The following is a 20,650-nucleotide window of genomic DNA, read 5'->3' as shown; positions in this document are numbered from 1 at the left end:
ACTGAAACATCAATATTTTTGATAGACATTTCGTCGTGTCAAGCAGGGATTCCAGTTTGAAGTTGCTTTGAATAAAAAAAGTCTAAAAGGGATAAAAGTTGAGCGCAGAGTGACAATATATGAATGTTATTATCATTTAGCAGAATAATGTTTTTTTTTTTTTTTAATATTACTATATTATTATTCCCAAAGAACACCCATCCAGAACCCAATTCCCCACCCAGCCTCTGTAACCCCCTGATTCTCATTAACACTCAAAAATCCCAACCTGAAAAATATATTCAATGCATGCAAACAGTCAAAAGACAAGGACATGCTTTATATGGGAAGACAACTGGGGTTGAACATGGCCCAGATTCATTAAGTCAAGTCAATTCATTTTTATTTGTATAGCCCTAAATGATGAAGAGTCTCAAAGGGCTTCACAGATTATTACACTATATTACACAAACTATTTTTCAGCCGACAAGAAGAGTAGGTTATTCATATGCTATGGAGTAGCAGTGAGTTTTAAGCTTAGATTTAAACATTTCCACTGAGGTTGAAGATCGGATCTCAGGGGGAAGAGCATTCCACAGCACCGGTGCCCGGATGGAGAACGCTCTCAAACCAGCAGAAGACTTCTTTGCTCTTGGGATCACCAGAAGACCAGCACTCTCAGATCGTAGGCTTTGGACGGGGACATAGGGGAACATCAGATCTGAAAGATAAGAGGGAGCAAGTACATGTATGATATTGTATAATACTAAGAGAACCTTGAAATCACATCTAAGGCTAACTGGGAGCCAATGCAGGTTAGCCAAAATCGGTGTGATGTGATTGGACTTTTTTGTCCTAGTTAAAAGCCTCGTTGCGTTTTGTACCAGCTGAAGAGACTTGATTCTAGACTTCGGGAGACCAGAGAGTAATGCATTACAGTAATCGAGACAGGAGGTAACAAACGCATGAATTATAATTTCCGCATCCGACTGAGACAGTATTGAACGGATTTTAGCAATGTTACGAAGATGGAAGAAAGCGGTTCTAGTAATTTTCTTTACATACGTTTCGAAGGATAGATCAGGGTCAAATATGACACCTAAATTTTTAACTGAGTCACTCTGTGTGATGTGACATTTGTCAATGTTCACAGCAGTTTTTGAGAATAAGTCACGGCATTTAGATGGACCAATGACTAACATTTCGGTCTTTTCAGAGTTAAGACGCAAGAAATTGAGTGACATCCACTCTTGTATCTCAATGAGGCAGGCCTCCAAAATGTTTAGTGTGGGAGATTCCTCCAACGGAAGATATAGTTGAGTGTTGTCTGCGTAGCAGTGGAAGCTGATATTGTACTTGCGAATAATATCACCTAATGGAAGCATGTAAATGCTGAAAGAAGGGGGCCAAGCACTGAACCCTGCGGAACACCACAGGTAACATTAAAGGGCTCAGATGTCATTTCGCCATAATTACCACAGTGCGTCCTATCTGAGAGGTAGGATCTGAACCACGAGAGGACGGTTCCTGAGAGACCAATCCATTTTTCCAACCGTTCTAGTAGGAAATTGCGGTTCACTGTGTCAAAAGCAGCACTAAGATCCGGCAGCAGCAAAAGTGATGAAGCGCCAGAATCCATTGCCAGTAGGAGATCATTTGTTACCTTGATCAGAGCTGTCTCATTAGAGTGGTTAGCCCTGAATCCTGATTGCATAGATTCAAAAAGGTTATTCTCGGATATGAAATCATTCAGCTGCTGTGCTACTACTTTTTCAAGTACTTTAGAAATGAAAAGTAGGTTTGACACAGGTCTATAATTACATAAGATTTCTGGATCAAGGTTGGGTCGTTTCAGTGTGGGTTTAATAACGGCAGACCTAAAAGCTGCTGGAACTACACCTGAGGAGAGTGATATGTTTATAATATTTAGAACTGAAGGTCCAAGGACGCCAAAAAGACATGAACATGAACCTGGGAGCGGGTCGAACTGGCAAGTTGTCGGTTTGGCCACATTCACCACCTGTTTGAGATCATCAAGTGACAGTTCACTAAAACTGGACAATTTCCCTGGACAGCCACCCTGTCGTGCATCTGTAGATTTCAGACCTTTAATATGTGTGGTATTAATAATGTCTTTAGCAATTTCTTCCTCTATACATTGAATCTTCTTAGTAAAGAAGACCATTAAGTCTTGAGCAGAGTGCGTCGAACTATCTGCGATAGTCTGTTGCCTTGTAAGCGATGCTACAGTGTCAAAAAGGGTTTTGGGATTGTTCTTTTGAGACGCAATCACCTTCGAAAGGTAGGCTGATTTTGCAGAGGCAAGGGCCGCTTTATACTTTAACAAGCTGTCACACCAGGTTTGATGGAAAACCTCAAGCTTGGTAGCGCGCCATTTTCTTTCCAATTTCCTGCATTCTTGTTTAAGGGTTCTAGTTTCATCAGTAAACCAAGGCGTGCGTCTTTTAGGACGTGATTTAAGCTTTATGGGCGCTATTGAATCCAGGACACTAGTCAGGGTAGTATTGAACCCATTCATGAGTGAGTCAATCGAGCCATTGTATGAAGGAAAGGACGCAACTGCTCCAGGAAGGAGTTCAAAGAGCTCAGAAACTGTGCCAGTGCTTATATTGCGTCCGCTAAATCCTTCTGCTTTTTTAGCACTACATTTAGCTAGCACCTCAAATGTAACTAAATAATGATCCGAGATTACGGTAGTACACGGTAACACCATAATGTTTGAGGTTAAAACTCCTCGAGTCAGAACCGCCACCCTTTTTCAACGTGCGTGCTACATGGCGTAGTCTGGGGGTGAAGCATAATTTAGCGCTAAATACTCATCCGGCGTAACCAAGTTTCACAAAGACCGATACAGTTAAGTTTATAATCACGAATAATGTTATCAACAAGTAAAGCATTAGGAGCAAGCGATCTAATATTTAAAAGACCAAATTTTAGCTTTGCTGAATCATTTGACTTAGCTGAAGTCTTTGTAGTCTTTGTAGAGATCGTCACAAGATGTCGCCGTTCGTGAGCGTTGGGTTTAAAGCGTCGGTTGTCCGGCGAGGAATGAATGGTGGTATTAGTCACATCCTCGCGTCCTTCTTGCTCCTTCGACTTCGCACGCTTCACACATTTACCCGCACGGCAAACACGCTTCTGTTTTGTCTTTACGGCGCCGTTGTCGTCGTTTATTAGGAGGAATAGTTGTCCACAAGGATGCCAGATCTCTTTGAAGTTCGTTCGGTATATCATAGGCGGTGTAAAAAGTGCCCGAAAAGTCGAAATTTAGACGCCCACACAACCGAATAAGTTCGTCCCTACTGTAAGTATTTTTGGCCATGCATGTGTCCAAAAAAGAAAGCAAAAAAGACAAGAGAACGGTAATAAATAGAAGATTAGCTGGAGAGCAACTAGCCGCAGCATCCATGCGCGCCGCCATGTTGAATACTCATGGTCTTTATCACTCTCTTAAAGACACACACATCAAGAAAAACAAACTTGTACTACATACACCTGCTGGCTAAAACCTGCTGAGTTCACCATGGCAACAAGAAGTACCTCACTCAGTTGTTTGGAGACAATTTTCTCAGTGGAGAAATAACACAAATTTGGCATCTTGGTGGTAAAGCCAGAATTCTGGGTTAGACATATGCATCACGCCCAGTAGGAAAATTCTAACACACATACAGCTTATCAAATAAATTATGGCAAATACCCATGTTGATAAATAGTTCTTAGAGAAAAATGAAAAAATTGAGCCATATCCCCCTAGTGGGAGGTGGCTAGATTCAAGAACACATTTACATTCACCAAACATTCTTTCCACTTTGCTCTTCACAACCTGACAAAAACAAAGCTCAAAGCACAACGAGGGGTGTGTTGCTGTGCCATGCAAACCTTCATCAACAAAGAGGCCTGACAGCAAACACTGCTTTGCCCCTCCGCATCATATGATTTGATCCCACCTAGACCCTCCCTCTGGCCCGAGCAGGCCACCCAGGAGCCCAGGATAGCCAGTTCGAGAACGTGCAATCTTTATCCTTTGTCATCCACATTTATCCCTAGAACACAATATATTAAATTAACCAACACCACTGTTAATAACAATATGTTCTATAACATTTGTCTCCTCTGGATTTATGTGAAGTGGGTTTTTTTTTTTTCATTTCGTTAGGTTTTTTGAAACGTGTCAAAACAGCAATATTTAAACAAAGATTTACCACCATCAAGTGACACACGCCAGTAACCTCCCGGAAGTCACAAAAATGAGCCATATTTTGTCAAAAACTTTATTGAACATCAATAGGATCATAACAGGTGAATTGGTGACATATAAGCAAAAGGACAAAAAGACATATCCGGGGGTATTGTTGTGTTAATCATCTTTGCCAAATAAAGCTTCAAGTCAGTAGCGTTAAGAGGTTAAATTTTGCTTGGCTCGGTTACTACGGAGATTTATTCTCTATAATTCGCCTGCTCTGGACCATCCTAACAACCAAACAAAGTTCATCCCTACATCTGACATCTCTGCTGTCCATTGTGTGAAAAATTAATGGGGTTTTATAGCATTACCATGGGTATTTACCTGATAGGTTGCATATTTTTCATTATCCTGAACTAAAATTTGGCATATGGGCGTTTTTGTCATTTCATTAAACTCTGTTGACCGTATAATTATAACAGTCATTTGTAGTCAAGTCAATTTATATAGTCATTCATGCAGGAAATATACTGCTGTCAAGCCATGTGTTTATTGCTATGCCAATTAAGTATGCTTGTCTAACTGCTGTCAAAGCTCTGAGGAATATTTTTGCCGTTTTTAAGCTTCAAAAAGGTGTCGCAAAAACTTGCAAAGATAGTATCAATGAACTCTTTGACAAGGGCAATACACTAGATATAGGGTCCAACTCTAATTTTCTGTTCCCCATGAAAAGAGAGGTTTGTTCTGTATGAAAGATCAATGAAATAAAACAAAACAATTATATGGATAAGAATTAAAATTGGATTTATATTTATTGTCATTGATAAAAATATAGTGAACATGGTTTGCTATTAGATTAGACTTAGTACTCCAGGATAAACATGTGTATTGATACCCAATGCAAAATCTATTGCGGCAATCCTGCAAAGGGGATTACCAGTTGTGTGGCCCCTCCTCAAGGATGCTTGTTTTCCTCGTGCTCAGGTTTTGATTTTTTTCGGTTTCAGATCAGGGGATGATGTCATTGTGGCCTGTGCAGTCCTTTGAAAAACATTTTTCGATTAAGGGCTATACAAATAAATGTGACCTGATTTGACTTTACATGTAATAAATAATTGAAAGAGAAAAATAAGATTAACAGAATGTTAGGATTAATAGGCAAAACATGTCATAGTTGCATCAGTTGGAAGTTGAACAGGGGCCTCCCGCATGGAAGGTAAAAAACAAGTTTTCTGAACCACTGAATACGCTTCAACCTAATCTGCAAATAGCATGCAGTTTCATTGAGCCAGTGTGCAGTGGTCTTCCGAGCTTTCTCTCTTTTAGAAGTTTACTTGCTCATTTAATGTTTTTTTTCCATACGATTTCTTTCACACCTTCGAAAAACTTGAGGATCTTGTTGTTCATGAAGATGGGTGACACTTTTATATTTTACAATCCGTGATTCTGATCTGGATCCCGGGGATCTGTTTGAAAATGCCCCAAACGCGCATTTATCCTTAATATCTACAGCTGGATTGACATAGCCAGGCCTTTTTATCATGGCTTGGCAAACGGGCAACCAATTAAGTCAAAATGTGCCAGCCCAACTAGATCAAGCTGCACCCCATTTAAAATAATTTGACGCAGTGGCAGTAGATGCAAGCGTGTGAAATATGCAGAGGATAAACAAAAAAATACAAATAAAAGATCTGTTTTTGTTTGTTCATGGGCACAACCCTTATTCGCATTTTGTCGTTCATTGCTGTGCTCCTTTACATTATTATCTTTAATCCTCTATTGAAAAAATAACCCTGCATGACTATTATGAAGCAGCATCATGAAAAAGTTGGGAACTCCTACAAGTCAAAATTATTCTGATATCGCTGCAATGGTTTACTAGTGACAAGGCAAGCATTGCTTGGACATCCTAATACAGTATTTAAATTGTTTTCTTTTGCAAAAATGCACCTTGTTGTAGGATTACTCCACTACAAACGTTAGTTAGCCCAGATATGAATGAGTTCATTTAGGTAAGTGTGGCCAAGGTTTGTCTGACTCCGAGGGATATGGCACAAAACAAAGATAGGGTATTACATTACTTTTTCACCTAAAATCCCAATCCAAGACATACCTAAAGCAAATTCAATGCTGTCCTTGAATATTTTAGGGAATATGGATGCTTGTCTCTTTTGGGACGTAAGAGGTTTTGTCCCAAACTGAGATAATCACTGTAAGTGCTACTAACATTAAGTAATCAGAGTTGGAGCACACATGAATAGAAGGTTTTTATTCTCGCCTGAATTTTTCTTGACTCAAAATATGCAAATATGGTATCAACGAAATGTTTGACAAGGGTTTCATAGTACATAATCCAGGTCCATCCCCCATTTATTCATTTTCTCATAAAGAGAGAGAAGTAGGTTATTTATGAAGAATTAGAATCATTGCCTTTATCGACATTGATAATGTAGTGAACATTGTTTACAGTAAGAGTAGACATGGCAATTCAGGATAAACATGATAAAAGTCTTGAAAGCGAAACGTAAGCTGAAAAGAATGTTTAAAAAAATTGGCAAACGTTTGTCTTTGTTGCAATTCTACCACTGAATTACTGAATGCCCTTTCATTGACCCGGTTAACAATTGTCTGCCAGGATATTTCTATTTCCTTTATAACAGTGCTTCTGTAATATCCATCCATCCATTATCTCCACCGCTTATTCTCAGTAGGGTCCCATCCCAGCCATCTCCGGGCAGTGGGCAGGGGACACCCTGAACTGGTTGCCAGCCAATTCGCAGAGCGCACAGGGACAGACAATTCGCTCACCCATTCACACCCAGGGACAATTTTGACCGGCCAATTAACCTGACATGCATGTTTTTTTTTTTGGAATGTGGAAGGAAACCCTCGCAAGCACGGGGAGAAAATGCAAACTCCGCACAGGAAAGTTGGTAGCTGGATTCGAACCCATGACCTCAGAACTGTGCCGCTCACACGCTAACCACTGCGCCGCCGTGCTGCGCTTGTGTAATATTTTCTTTCACATCTTCATAAGACTCCTTAAGGAGCAGTTGTCCAGCGGCCGTAGAAGACGATGGGCTAAACTTTTCTATTCCGTGATTCTGGGATCGATCCTGGGGGTCAATTTGAGGAGACCACGAACCCGCAATTATCTCAAATATCTACATCCGGCTTGACATAGCGGCACCGGCCAGACTAGATAAAGCTGTGCATATTAAGTAGGCCTGGATTTTTAAAAATTCAAATTTCTTGCAAAATAACCCCCATGAACATTGCAAAATCGCTACTTTACACAGCGCATAAATCTACCAAGGGAGCCGCAAAAAAACTCTTCACACCCCAAACCGAAAAGTAGGATAACTGTGCAAAAAATTCACGGTTCAGCCTATCCCTGTTTTTATCTTAAACGAGTCGAGCCTTTACATCTCCATCGCCAGTCGCTAAAGGCCCGGTCACACAGCCTTTCACGGGCATATCGAGGCTGAATCACGGCCAGAAATTTCTGCCCGAGAAGCAGACGCTGTTGGACGCTTTTGAGATACAGCCGTGCTTTACACGCGGTTGGCCGCGCGAAAAAGTTCACAAACATAGGTTTTGGGCAATTTATTACATATTAACTGTGGACAATTCAAATATGGTGGACCCGGGAACACTGAAGACCCGTGACACCACACGGAAGGACAGACCGTGGGCCAGCCAGTGCTCGTAGATCAGGACCTCCAACCATTGCCCTGTTCCCTCTTCAGCAGCTTCTGCAGGGCTCACATGGACTTCTTGCTCGACCTGAAGTCCTGGATGAGTTCTGACTCCACATCGAACCATAAGCACAGGATGGGAACATTCCTGTCCAACCTGTCCACACTTATGGGACGGCCACTCTGGAACACAATAGATAAGATAAACAATTTAGACATAAATGTGGGCATAGAAAAGAAAAAGACAACTTTTACTGTGACGTAAGCATCATTAAAAAAATGTAGAAATATTTAATGAATATCTAATGACAACTCTTTTGAATTAAATTACTTATGAACAAAGGTGTTTGGGTGCTCCAGGGAATATTTGGTAACAATATTATGTCAGCTTAAGGGTCAGGTGGACTGTTCTTGTGTTAATTTACTTTTCATCATGTCACACATTAAAAACCCCTACTATGTCATAAAATAGCATTAAGATACTAATAAGTAGGTTGTCATTTATGTCTACACAAACATCGGGTATTATGTGAACGTGAGTTGTACGTTAACCCTTACTGTATTTGACCAAATGGGTCATTTTTTAAATGAATGGACGTACCTTGTAAAGCTGAATCAGCGCTTCATAGCGCCGAAGCCGTCTTCAGTAGATCACATTTCTCCTCCGTTGATTGGAGAAAAGGAAGAGGTGATCGGTTATAACACAGCTGTAGCAGGCATTTTCAACGTTGCACGGACTCTCCAACTGCCACACCACAGGTTTAGACTCAAGTTGTTTACATGTGACATAGGCCAATACGTCACTGAGGTCTACAGCCAATTAGTATTACGACCATCTACTGGACTGGGGTGGAACCTTGCAAGTGCCGTCCAATTTCTTAGGCGACAATGTTCACTTGCACTCCTCTCACTAAGGGGGCGCCCCTATGAAGGGACCTCACTGGAGGGTTCTCAGCGCCAAGTGAGAGGAATGGGATTGGGCCTTATTTTGTTATTGAATAAATGCCCTCTTGGAGTTTGATTGAATCCACGTTTTGTTTTTGCTTCCTTGTGTCTGTCTGACCTTACGTGACAGAGCATCTTGAGTATTGCTCAATATAAAATGTAGTTCGTAAATGTGGTTGAAAAGAAAAAATAAACAAGAAAATATAAAATACAAATAGACAATTGAGTAACAAAGTATCAAATGGTATCAAAGGGTCCTATTTCTTAAACTAGACATTGCTGGACAGTGTGAAATTTAAAAAAAAAAAAAAGTTTTTTGGCTTACTTGAGAAAAAGCAGCAGGTAAACGTATCCTGGAAAAAGTGAAAACAAACCCACGGCAATTCATTATAAACCGACTTGCAATTGAGACAATAGCTTATCTGTCGTTGACATGGGAACCTAGGACCACCTACTTTGGGGGTCTTGGAAACGACATGAGCAACACCAGCAGCCAAGAAGAAAAAAAAGTATTCTAAAAACAATTTTTAAGCGTGACCTTTTATAAATCACTGTATTCACATTTTTCTTGATCACTGCATTAACTGAGAAAGTGTGATTTTTCTGTGGTATTTTTAAAAATCAACTCAATAACATGTAAGATCTGTATGTGTTATCATGCTATTGCAGAAGACTACTCGTCCACTTTGTATTAAGAACACGTTACATGCACCATGGCCAGCAGTACATTGTCAGTATTGAGGAGTTCTTAGTAAAGCTACTGTCAAATTAAGCTGTGCATGCACACATGCATGTGTGCAAGACATTTATATAACCTGTCATGAGATTCTGTGCTATTAGATGGACACATACAGTATAGTTGTTTCAAGGGGATTAGACGTGAATTTTTATTGTGTGGTCTATAGAGTCAGACTGCCAGGAAACATGGCAATGGCTAATATTTCAAGCATTTTAAAGCACTTCACCCAAAATGTAAGCATGTTTCTGACCTTGAATACACGATATTAAAATTCAGCCTTTTTCAAGGGTTTTCAGCACCCGCACGAATCATGACAATCCCTGAAGGGTGTTTATATTTGACTACAATATGTAACTGAATACAGTTTTGATGGCCCGGTCTCGAACACAAAGTACGAGGTTGCTGAATTTTTCTTCATGTAGCTACTCTCCCTACGGTATATACTCACTTTTAATGTGCATAAGTGGTTGTGTGTCACCACTAGTGAAGGAGGCATGGCTTATACAGAAACAACAAAATCAATGGGGCAAACATGAGCACAGAATTTATGTGAAAAGTGTTTGGGTTTTTTTTGGTCATTTTGTTTGTAAAATTAAAGGAAACATGTTCTGATTAGTACCTATAAATTAAGAAGCTCTTGGAGTGGTTTGAAAACAGAAGACAAAATAGAGAGTGGATTGCACAAGACAAGAAATATGAAGGGTTCACTGCTTCCACAGGTTGTTGTACTTTTTTTCTAGTTATTTTATTATGAGGCTATTTTAAATCAGTTGAAGAGGGTGGCCTTCTATAGGAGTATATACAATAATTTGTAACTGGATAGGTTATTTCATTTCACACACTACTTTTGGTGTCAGTTATCTGGGGGTAAAGAAATTAATTTTCAAATAAGCTATAACGGTGAGGGACTGTTAGAAAATACTTTTTCTGTGATGCATTGCCAGGACTATAGAATATTGGATTCTGCTACTTAGAGTGGTCGGTGTTAAGGAGCTGAAGTACCCATGTTGGCCGTCAGAGGGCATTATAGACCCACGCAGAAGAGGACCGCACAAAAGCAGATTTTATCGACTTTTTGGGCATTTATTGGGGGTGCCTTGACACAAAACCTAGCTAAGGAAACTCCCGTAGGCCTAAAAATACGTCAAAAAGCATCCCTGCATCGATGGATGTTGCTTTTTGCTAGCTGTCTGTTTAGCTCCATAATTCTTGTTATAAATAAACAGACAACTACAATTATTTTCTATTAGCCGTAAGCCCCTGAACTTCTTATGGACATCCTTTTTGGCCAATTGCATTCTTTGTTTTACGGTCCACAACCCACATTTGCCTATAAAGACAACGCATCCTTTACCTCCGAATAACTCTAGTTGCCACATGATGATGACACTTTGGTTAGCCAATAAAATTTTGAATAAATAAATATGAAGATTTTCCTGCTGTACTTAAATTACACCCTGAAATAAGTGCGTAATGCAACTAGTGATTCATTTTTACGCACCATTTTTACACACAAATGTGCACAAAGAAAAATAAAAGATTCAAGATTTTGAAACTCTTTCAAAATGTCTAAAAAATTGGCCAAAGTAATATACACATTTGGGGCAGCAGTATTTTAGGAGGTAGAGCGCTCATCTTGGGATCAAGAGATGGCAGTTCGAATCTCGGCTCCTCCGTGTTACATGTCGCATGGCTGCACGGCCGCTATTGGTGTGTGAGTGAATGGGTAAAGCACATTGTAAAGCGCTTTGGGAAGTCTATATAAAAATGCAGATCATTTGCAAAGGTTTTTGTGTTGGAAACTGCTCATCACCAAATGGCCACTTTTGGAAACGCCTAAAACCTATCCTTAGAAAATTTGGAAGGTTTTTTTTTATACTTTGATCAAATTTGACAAGGAACTAGATAATGATTCAAGCTCTACATTCATCTGCAGGCATTTGATTCCAAAAACTAATTTAGGCGAGAATAAAAAACGTTCATCCTAGATCACCAGTACTCAATGTTTGCACTAGGAGGGATTATTATTATTGAGACAAAACGTCATTGTGTTGCCTTTCAAAATAGCTAAAACCGTCCATATTCTCTAAACGGGTCAAGAACAACATTCAATTGACTTTGGGTACGTCTCGGGTTGGGATTTTAGACAAATTTCACCGGAGCGTTAAGGGGTTACGACTAAGTCGATCAAAAAAACAAAAACAAAAATTGAAACACAAAACATAAAAACATAAATCATTCTTGCACACAATACATGGTTTGTACAAATTAACTGGCACAGTGTTTAGCTTTTTGTGGGTTGACCTAATGTGTCTGCTCTGACAGGCCAGACTGAAACCACATTACCGTTTTAATAGTTATGTTAAGTGGTCACGCAATGTAGCCACAAAAGTAAATCGGTGAATAATTAAAAAAAGACAGTGGATAAATGCAATTGAATCTTTTTAGTTCAAACTAATATGATATAAATGTGTTCACATTTTTAATACTTTTGAAAATTGGATTTAAGACAAATTTATGCCAATTAGGGCCTTAATAAAATAATTAATTCAATGCCATTTATGAAGATGTACAGTAGTGCAAATGACAAACAACAGTGAGGAATAATATTCAAAATAACGAACCATGCAACACCCTATGCAATCTCATTTGAAAGTGTCCAATATTAAAAACAGAAACAAGGAGAATAAACTATCAATATCCGACTTATCTATAAAAACACGTTTTTTGCAGTAGCGCTACATGGACAACAAAGCAGAAAAACACTTCCAAATTGTTTTCGATGAAGTTAATGCCAATTTTCAGTTTGGCAAGAAAACAGAATTCTACAAAGCCAGCGGGCGTGCTGAAAATGGGAGGGTTCACTCTGACTAACCGACTGTCTTGACTGTGATAAGCAGAACAGCTTGTGTGCAAAACTGATTACACTCTAACTTATTTTTTTTAAATCAAAATCAAGTTAAAACATCTTGTCACTAAAGACAGGTACAGTGGTACCTCTACCTATGAATGTCTCTGCAAACAAAGGTTTCAGGTTACGACCTGAATTGGGAAGTTATTGCCTCTAGTTACAAAGGCGTCTTAGAATAAAAAGTCAAACATACAGTGCTGCATGCACTGCTATTCGCTGCTCCATGAGTTTCCTGAGCCAGAACAAACTGGCTATAGCGCAAAACCTGCCTGGCAACCGGTGTGCATCCCAGCATGCTCTTTGCATCTCCGACAGTTTTCAGGGTTCAGAGTTCAGAGACATGAGGAGGAGGGTTTTCAGCAAGATGGCGGGGAGGAGGACGCAGCCATCATTTAATTGGCCCAAATTAAAGACATTTTAACATAACTCCAGAAAGTCTTGGAATGTGAGGAAAGCAATTACCCAGAAAAAGACATGTTGGGCTTTCACTCATTATGATTTTTACCTCGTGTGTTTTGGACGGATTGTCAAAAGCAGCTTTTTCAAAACATGCCAGACAAAAAGGTAAATGAATATTTTATAATATCCTTTATTCTTTGTTTTTTTACATTATGTGCCTCTTTTTTTGTGCAGGAATTTAAGCTCAACATTTGTTTGTTTCATATTTTGTTGCTTTTTTGTGATTCATTCAAAAAATATGATACTGTACTTTTGTGGGGCTTCGAACAAATCTGCGCATATACATTTAAAATGAGTCTCTATTTGTAAAGTTTTCTGGTTACGAAGCTACTCCCAGAATGAATTAAATTTGTATACATGATTTCTAACGACGTAATGACCAATTTTGGCCTGTTGATTATCAAGGGGAAATTTCATTTGTATTTGCTTCGTCAGAGAGCGGGAATACAATGTACCTCTGCTCATGCTGCTACTGTCAATGTGCCCAGAGGGGGTTTACTATAGGATGCCAAGGCCATAACAGTTGTTGCTGCGGTGGTTGATGCAACTGTAGCTATGGTTGTTGCAAAGATAATCGCTCCTGTAGTGACCAAGGATCAAGGAATGCAGACTACCAGCCCCGACTCATGTTCAAATGAATAAATCGGCTACAACACTGATCAACTAATATGTAAAAAGCAGAGGGAGCTTAACCCGCCTTCTCATTTGAATAACATTTCTTTTGACAAAATCTACAAGAAAATAACAACATTTATATATTAACTATTTGTATTTCAGTCATACTTTACATTTAAGTATCGACCCATTGTACACACGTGACGACACCATCATGGACAGTAGTACCCTGTAGTAAATAATTGACAAGGCCAGTAAACAGTCAACAACAACAACAACAACAACAGCTATACTATTCAACACGATTGGCAATGACTGTCGGATAAGGTGGCTCACCTTGTCGGAAAGCACAAAGGGGGCTATTCAGAGAAACAAAGGATAGCATTAGCAATGATAGTTTCCCATCCATACAGTCTACCTCCTGACGTAATCACACATCTTTAAAAAAAATCATCCGGTATGCCTGACTTCAGTCCACACGATCTGTACCTTTATATGATAAATGGAGTATCCCTATACACCAGTACTGATCTAAAAGCTTTTAAAAGTCTGGATGCTTACCAATTCTTCATTAGCTGGTACGTGTTACTGTGCTTCATTTTGAAGACAAATGCAACCCCGGTGTGAAATGTCCCCCTTGCGCAAACATTACTAAAACGACTTTGTATCAAAGATTTTTGGGAATGTAATAGATAAGTAAAGCACGGGGTATTTGCACCTTGTAAAGAAATCAATTTTGAACATGTTGAAAATATTTACTTTGGCAAATGACGTTTTCTCTTAACATTTGTCTCTCATATCCATTAATAATTTGGCAATTCATTTTAGCGCAATAAGATTTATGGCAGCGCACATTGCAGTTTTCAAAACATGTGATATTCAAAAGATAACCGAATTGAATCCCTGGTTAATAACAATAAAATAAGCTAATCTACGTAGTAAGGAATGACAATAGTAAAACACTAACATAGCTTTTTGGCACTAGCTAACTCATATTGAATGCCTTTGATGTGACTCGTACCTACTTAACATAAAATTGCTTGGAAATACAAACGCACTTTGTAAAATAATTTGGCCGCAAATCCTGGACATATTTGAAGCTCTCAATTTACCGGTCGACCTACGTTCCTACCCTCGCCCGAGGTCAAACTGTGGGTCATGACCAAAAGAACAAGATCCCGGATACAAGAGGATAAAAATTGAGTTTACTCAGCAGGATGGCCGGTCTCTCTTTAAGAGATAGGGTGAGAAACTTGGTCATCCGGGAGGGACTCAGTGTAAAGCTGCTTCTCCTCAGTGTTGAGAGGAGCCAGCTGAAGTGGCTCGGGCATCTGATAAGGATGCCTCCAAGGCGCCTCCCTCGGAAGGTGTCTCACCGGTAGAAGGCCCAGGGAACGACCCAAGACCCGCTCAAGAGACTACATCTCTAGGCTGGCCAGGGAATGACTGTGGATCCAGTTGGATGAGCTTGATGAAGTGGCTGGGGTGGGCGGTCTGGGCTTCCCTGCTGAGGCCGCTTCCCCACGACCCAACCATTTATGAAGATGTACAGTAGTGCAATAATGATAAGTATACCTTTGTCAGAGTGGGTAGTGGCAAGATGGTGGACAGAGCACTGATGGATTATGTAGTGGTTAAGAAAGGGATGTTAAGTAGATTGTTGGATGTGCATGTTTACGGAGGTGAAATGAGTGGTATGTCTGATCATTTTTATGTGGAAGGAAAACTGAGAATAGATGGATCGTGGAGGGCTAGTTATAAGAAGAGTGTGAGGAAAGAGATGAAAATGTCAGAGTTGAATAAGGCAGAAAATGAAAGAGTTTAAAGAGCGGATAAGGGAAGAGTATGAACGGATTAGTAGAAAAGAAATGGAGAGTGTGGAAATTGAATGGAAGTGGTTTAAAGAGGCAGTGTTGAGGAGTGCAAAAGAAGTGTGTGGAATGAGAAAAGTTGGTCGAGGTATTAGGAAAGGAAGTGAATGGTGGAATGATTAGGTATCAGAGGCTGTGACAGAAAAGACACGTGCCTTTGAGGAGTGGCTGTAAGATAAGGGTGGCGATGCGTATGAAAGATATAAAGTGAAGAAAAGGTTGGTAAAAGCGGCAGTGGAAGCAGCGAAAAGGAAAGCAAATGATGAATGGTGTCGAAAAATAGGAGTGAACTTTGAGGAAAGGAGAAAAGTGTTCTGGAAAGAAGTGAAAAGAGTAAGAAACAGAGTCTGGAAAGGAAGAGAAAGTGAAAGATAAGGATGGTAGGTTGCTGATTAGCGGTAGTGCAGTCAGGATGAGATGGGCAGAGTATTTTGAGGAGTTGCTAAATGTGGAGGATGGGAGAGAAGTTAGAGTCGAGGCGATCGATGGTATGGAGAGAATGCCCGTGTTGGGTGATTTAAATGTGAAGCCTGTGGAAACATGGGAGGTGCAAGATGCAGTGAAAGAAATGAAAGGGGGGAAGGCACCTGGGTTGGTTGGTTGTACTGCTGAATGCCTGAAAAAAGGTGGCACAGCTATGATTGACTGGTTAGTACGCTTGTTGAATGTATGCTTTTTAAGTGGTGTGGTTACTGTTGATTGGTGTAGTGCCATTGTATAATCGTAAAGGTGATAAGTATTAATGTAGCAATTCGAGAGGTATCAGTTTGTTGTCTGTGCCGGGTAAGCTGTATGGAAGAGTCTTGATTAAGAGAGTGAGAGAAAGAACGAATGAGGTGGTGATGGAGGAGCAGAGTGGTTTCAGGAAAGGAAGAGGATCCATTTCAGCCTTTTTATAGTGCTGATAATTACAATTACAATGGAATTGTATCTCAATCCAAAATATTAGCCCGAGAAATAAATTCGAACAGTCAACACAACAGCCTCACACCGCCTACATAAATTATTGGAGCAGTTTTCCACAGATGTCTGAGCAGACACGTGGGCCTTTATTTGTAGCGCACATCAGAGATAATGACGTCTTGTAAATATAGCTCACTCTCAATCTAAAAATGGCTGTCTGATGCCACAGTCGTCAGATGTCCATGTATTTGAAGCTGGTCATCAAAATTTACATTTTGTAATGGTCTCTTTCTAAATCTGGGGTCTCAAACTCAACCGAGTGAGGTTGGGCCAAATGGGGTTTTCTACAAAAACAGCGCTGAGAGAAACATTCTGCTGTGCTTAAAGTAACATTGCTTTGTATTTGTCAGCTAACTTTGTCCAAAGAAGATTTCAAACGACGGAGACAGAAAGTGAGCAAAAAGCACCCTTTTTCTTCAAATTATTGCCCTTTTTCTTTTCCTTTTTCTTGATGTTACTTTTTTTATTTATTTTATCTTATTTTCTTTTGTACTGTTTTCAAAAGTAACAAGGTGCTTTTTTTGGTCATAGAGTCTCCGTATTTTGTCTCCTTCCGTTGTGCTTTTAGTACTCATTTTCAGTGGCATGACAGAATACAGCAACATGTAGTGGGCAAATAAAACTTGCTGTCCCTTTAAACTTTCATATTTTCATATTAAGGCAGGGGCCTCAAACTATCATCCTGGGGGGCACAATTTGTCCCTAGGCCGTGAGTTTAAGACCACTGATCCATCAGGTTTTCTTTCAGAATAGTCCTGTACTTGGCTCCATCCATCTTCCCACCAATTTTAACCATCTTCCCTGTCCTTGCTGAAGAAAAGAAGGCCCAAACCATGACGCTGCCACCACCATGTTTGACTGTGGGGATGGTGTGTTGAGGGTGATGAGCTGTGCTGCTTTTATGCCAAACATGACGTCTTGCATTGTTGCCAAAAAGTTACATTTTGGTCTCATCTGACCAGAGCACCTTCTTCCACATGTTTGGTGTGTCTCCTAGCTGGCTTGTGGCAAACTTTAAACAACACGGATATCTTTAAGAAATTGCTTCCTTCTTGCCACTCTTACGTAAGGGCCAGATTCGTGCAGTATACGACTGATTGATGTTCCATGGACAGATTCTCCCACCTCAGTGTAGACCTCTGCAGTTCATTCAGAGTAATCATGGGCCTCTTGGCTGCATCTCTGATCAGTTTTCTCCTTGTATGGGCTGAAAGTTTAGGGGGACGGCCCAATCTTGGTAGATTTGCAGTGGTCTGATACACCTTCCATTTCAATATTACTGCTTGCACAGTGCTCCTTGGGATGTTTAAAGCTTGGGAAATCTTTTTGTATCCAAATCCAGCTTTAAACCTCTCCACAACGGTATCTCGGACCTGCCTGGTCTGTTCCTCGTTCTTCATGATGCTCCTGGACTAGTTTACAGGCTGGGGGCGTCGGTGTCATTCTCTTTCCGGACATTTTCAACATCTTACCTACTGTTTACTATTCTGTGTATAGTAATGCTAATTGTGATTCACCCTGGTCAATCCCAGAAGGGGGATCACCACATGTGGGGTCCTTTCTCTAGGTTTCTCTTTTCTCCTCACACTGAGGTTTTTGAGTTGTTCTTTGCCCGCAAGCTGGTTTAAGATCAGGTAATTGTGTCATTGTAATCCTGTGCAGTCCTTTGAGACATTTTTGTGATTAAGGGCTATATAAATAAATGTGACTTGACTTAAACAGACCTCTGAGACTATCACAGTGCAGGTGCATTCATACAGAGACTTGATTACACACAGATGGATTCCTTTTATCATCGTTAGTCATTTAGATCAACATTGAATCTTTCAAAGATCCTCGCTGAACTTCTGGACAGAGTCTGCTGCACTGAAAGTAAATGGGCTGAATAAATTTGCACACCTATTTGTTTTTTGTTATTGTTGATGCTTCACAGGAAATTCCAGTTTTATATCTTGATGTTTGAAGTCTGAAATGTGGCAAAAGGTCAAAGTTCAAAGGGGCCAAATAGTTTCGCAAGCCACTTTAAATTTTATTGAATCATATAACGTCACACGGTGAAATAAATTGCGCTGAAGAATTACCTTTTGTCAACAGAGCGAGTTTGGCAGTTTTGCTGAAATTTGTCTTAAAATATATTGAATGGCTCCCTTTTTTTTTTTTTTTTTTTTTTTTTAACTAAACATTTTGCTATTATGGCTCTTTGGGTCAATAATGTTCCCAACCCCAGAAATAAACTATTATCAAAAGTGAGGACGTATATATCTGTTGTGCTTCTTCTTGCATCGTATACTAAAGCTAACTATTATGATTAAAGAAAGTATCTTTTTTTGTGTTTTTCACTGAACCACGTGGAAGTTTAATGACAGAAGCGACTGCAGTCACAATTAATGCATTAAACCCATAATCATTCTGATTAAAATAGCAAACACATCATTTGATCACTCAAAGGACACTGTGACGTCACAATAATCAATCAATAATTGTAATATCCATCCATCCATCATTTGCACCACTTATCCTCAGTGGAGCCCATCCCAGCCATCCGCGGGCATTGGGTAGGGGACACCCTGAACTGGTTGCCAGCCAGTCGCAGGGCACACAAGGACAGGCAATCCGCTCGCTCATTCAGGCCTAGGGACAATTTGGACCGGCCAATTAACCTGACATGCATGTTTTTGGAATGTGGGAGAAAACCAGATTGCCCGGAGGAATCTCACATAAGCACAGTAACATGCAAACTCCACACAAGAGGTTCGATCTCATGACCTCAGAACTGTGCCGCACACGCGCTAACCACTGCGCCACCGTGCTGCCCATAGTTGTACTAGTTTTTACATGAAAGATTAGTATGCCAAAGTTAAATACATTACAAAGGAAATTGGAAAAAATAGCTACCTGAGATTTCGCTTTCTAGAAGACTATCGTTCTTCGTGAGAAAATCTGATCTCCCTTGATAGTCTTCACTGTTGCTACGAGATCTGAACAATTATGGAAAATATTAAGTATATAAATAATAAGGGTTTTTTTCTCCACAACTATTATGATTGCGATATCATAAGCACTTTCCCCACCCAACTCCTGAAGGTTAATTTCAATGATTGTTTGCCAACAATCAGCCATATCATATTTTCTTTACTCCAGAATATTAAGTTACATTATCTTTTTGCCTTTAATATATTGTATTTCTCTATTAAATTAGTTAATTGACGTAAAAACATTTACCTGTAGCCTTTTAAGCATTCACAATGACAACATAATTCTGCCACAGTAGTGTGATTTCAACATATAGAAGTCAATCATTGCGCCAACATTTTACTTCCATTTAAAAAGTGTGATTAAATGCAGCTGTGTGTGCAACCATTAAAATAAACACTTAAAATATTAATATTAATATATTAATATTTAAGTTGTTGAAAAAACAACTCACGCGTGTATGCTGTGAAACCTTTCCAATAGTACATTAGTCAATTCATTGAAATTAAAAAAAAATAGCATTGCCAAAAACTCAGCAAAATGTAACTTGATGTCAGGTTTTGCTAATGATTTGGTTGCTGCACTTGGAATTGACGTTGCGCACTGTTATTCCAAACGACTCTCACAGACTTCGTGTGATTGCTAAGACCCAGGGAAGATAGCAGAGAACATTGGTGCTCATCACCCCCAAAGCTTTGTACCTAAAATCGCAACTGACCAGAACACACGTTTGTGCAGTACTGTAAATCCATCTCAGGACTTGTACACTCATGCCCACCCAATTTTGCATGGGGCCAGACGTCGCTAATGCTGTGGAACGAATCCAGACTGAAGCTTGCTGAAGCTTTTTTAATGCAATCACGCGTTGAAAAAGCACAAGGCGGTTGTAAGGTTACCTCGCTGAAGTAGAAGGCAGGTGGATGCGAGCTGGTAACGCTTTCGATTGACGTCCTCTCTCGTTCGAGCTCAGGATATGAATTTGAGAAGTGGCCGATCCGCTTCAGATGTTGTGCAGCCTATCATGTGTTCAGTTCTCGTGTTGTAAGAGATGTGCAGCAAGCGAGCGACCAGACGGGCACATTCAAGGTAAAGTCAGCAACCTCAGCTGCCGCTAGTAATGGATCGTTCGTGAACGAAACGATTATATGAGCAGTCTCGTGGAATAAGGAGTGGTGCCCTTGAAAACACTCTCTCTCTTTTTCCCCTTTATCTCCCACTTTCGTTTTCTCTTCTTCTCATTATCTCTATTCCTCTATTCTGTCTGTCACGGTCTCAATTTCTCTCTCTCTCTCT

At 40.0% G+C, this 20,650-nt stretch overlaps 1 protein-coding gene across 5 annotated transcripts in view; it reads right to left on the bottom strand.

Moving 5' to 3' along the window:
- Positions 1-20,628, bottom strand: part of LOC148373206 (junction plakoglobin a-like) — a 109,460-nt gene extending 88,832 nt beyond the window's left edge. For 2 of the 5 annotated variants that reach the window (XM_088333087.1, XM_088333096.1), the window contains exon 1: positions 20,254-20,628. The gene's annotated coding sequence lies outside the window, so the exon portion shown is untranslated. The remainder of the gene's footprint in view (positions 1-20,253) is intronic. The other 3 variants (XM_088333105.1, XM_088333078.1, XM_088333149.1) reach the window with 2 other exon arrangements.
- Between the last annotated feature and the right edge of the window lie 22 nt (positions 20,629-20,650).

The sequence above is a fragment of the Urocampus carinirostris genome, chromosome 1 (assembly GCF_059441175.1).
Source record: "Urocampus carinirostris isolate Australia breed hairy pipefish chromosome 1, RoL_Ucar_1.0, whole genome shotgun sequence".
NCBI classification, from domain to species: Eukaryota; Metazoa; Chordata; class Actinopteri; order Syngnathiformes; family Syngnathidae; genus Urocampus; species Urocampus carinirostris.
The sequence above is the reverse complement of the archived record's forward strand: the minus strand, read 5'-3'. Positions and strand labels throughout refer to the sequence as shown.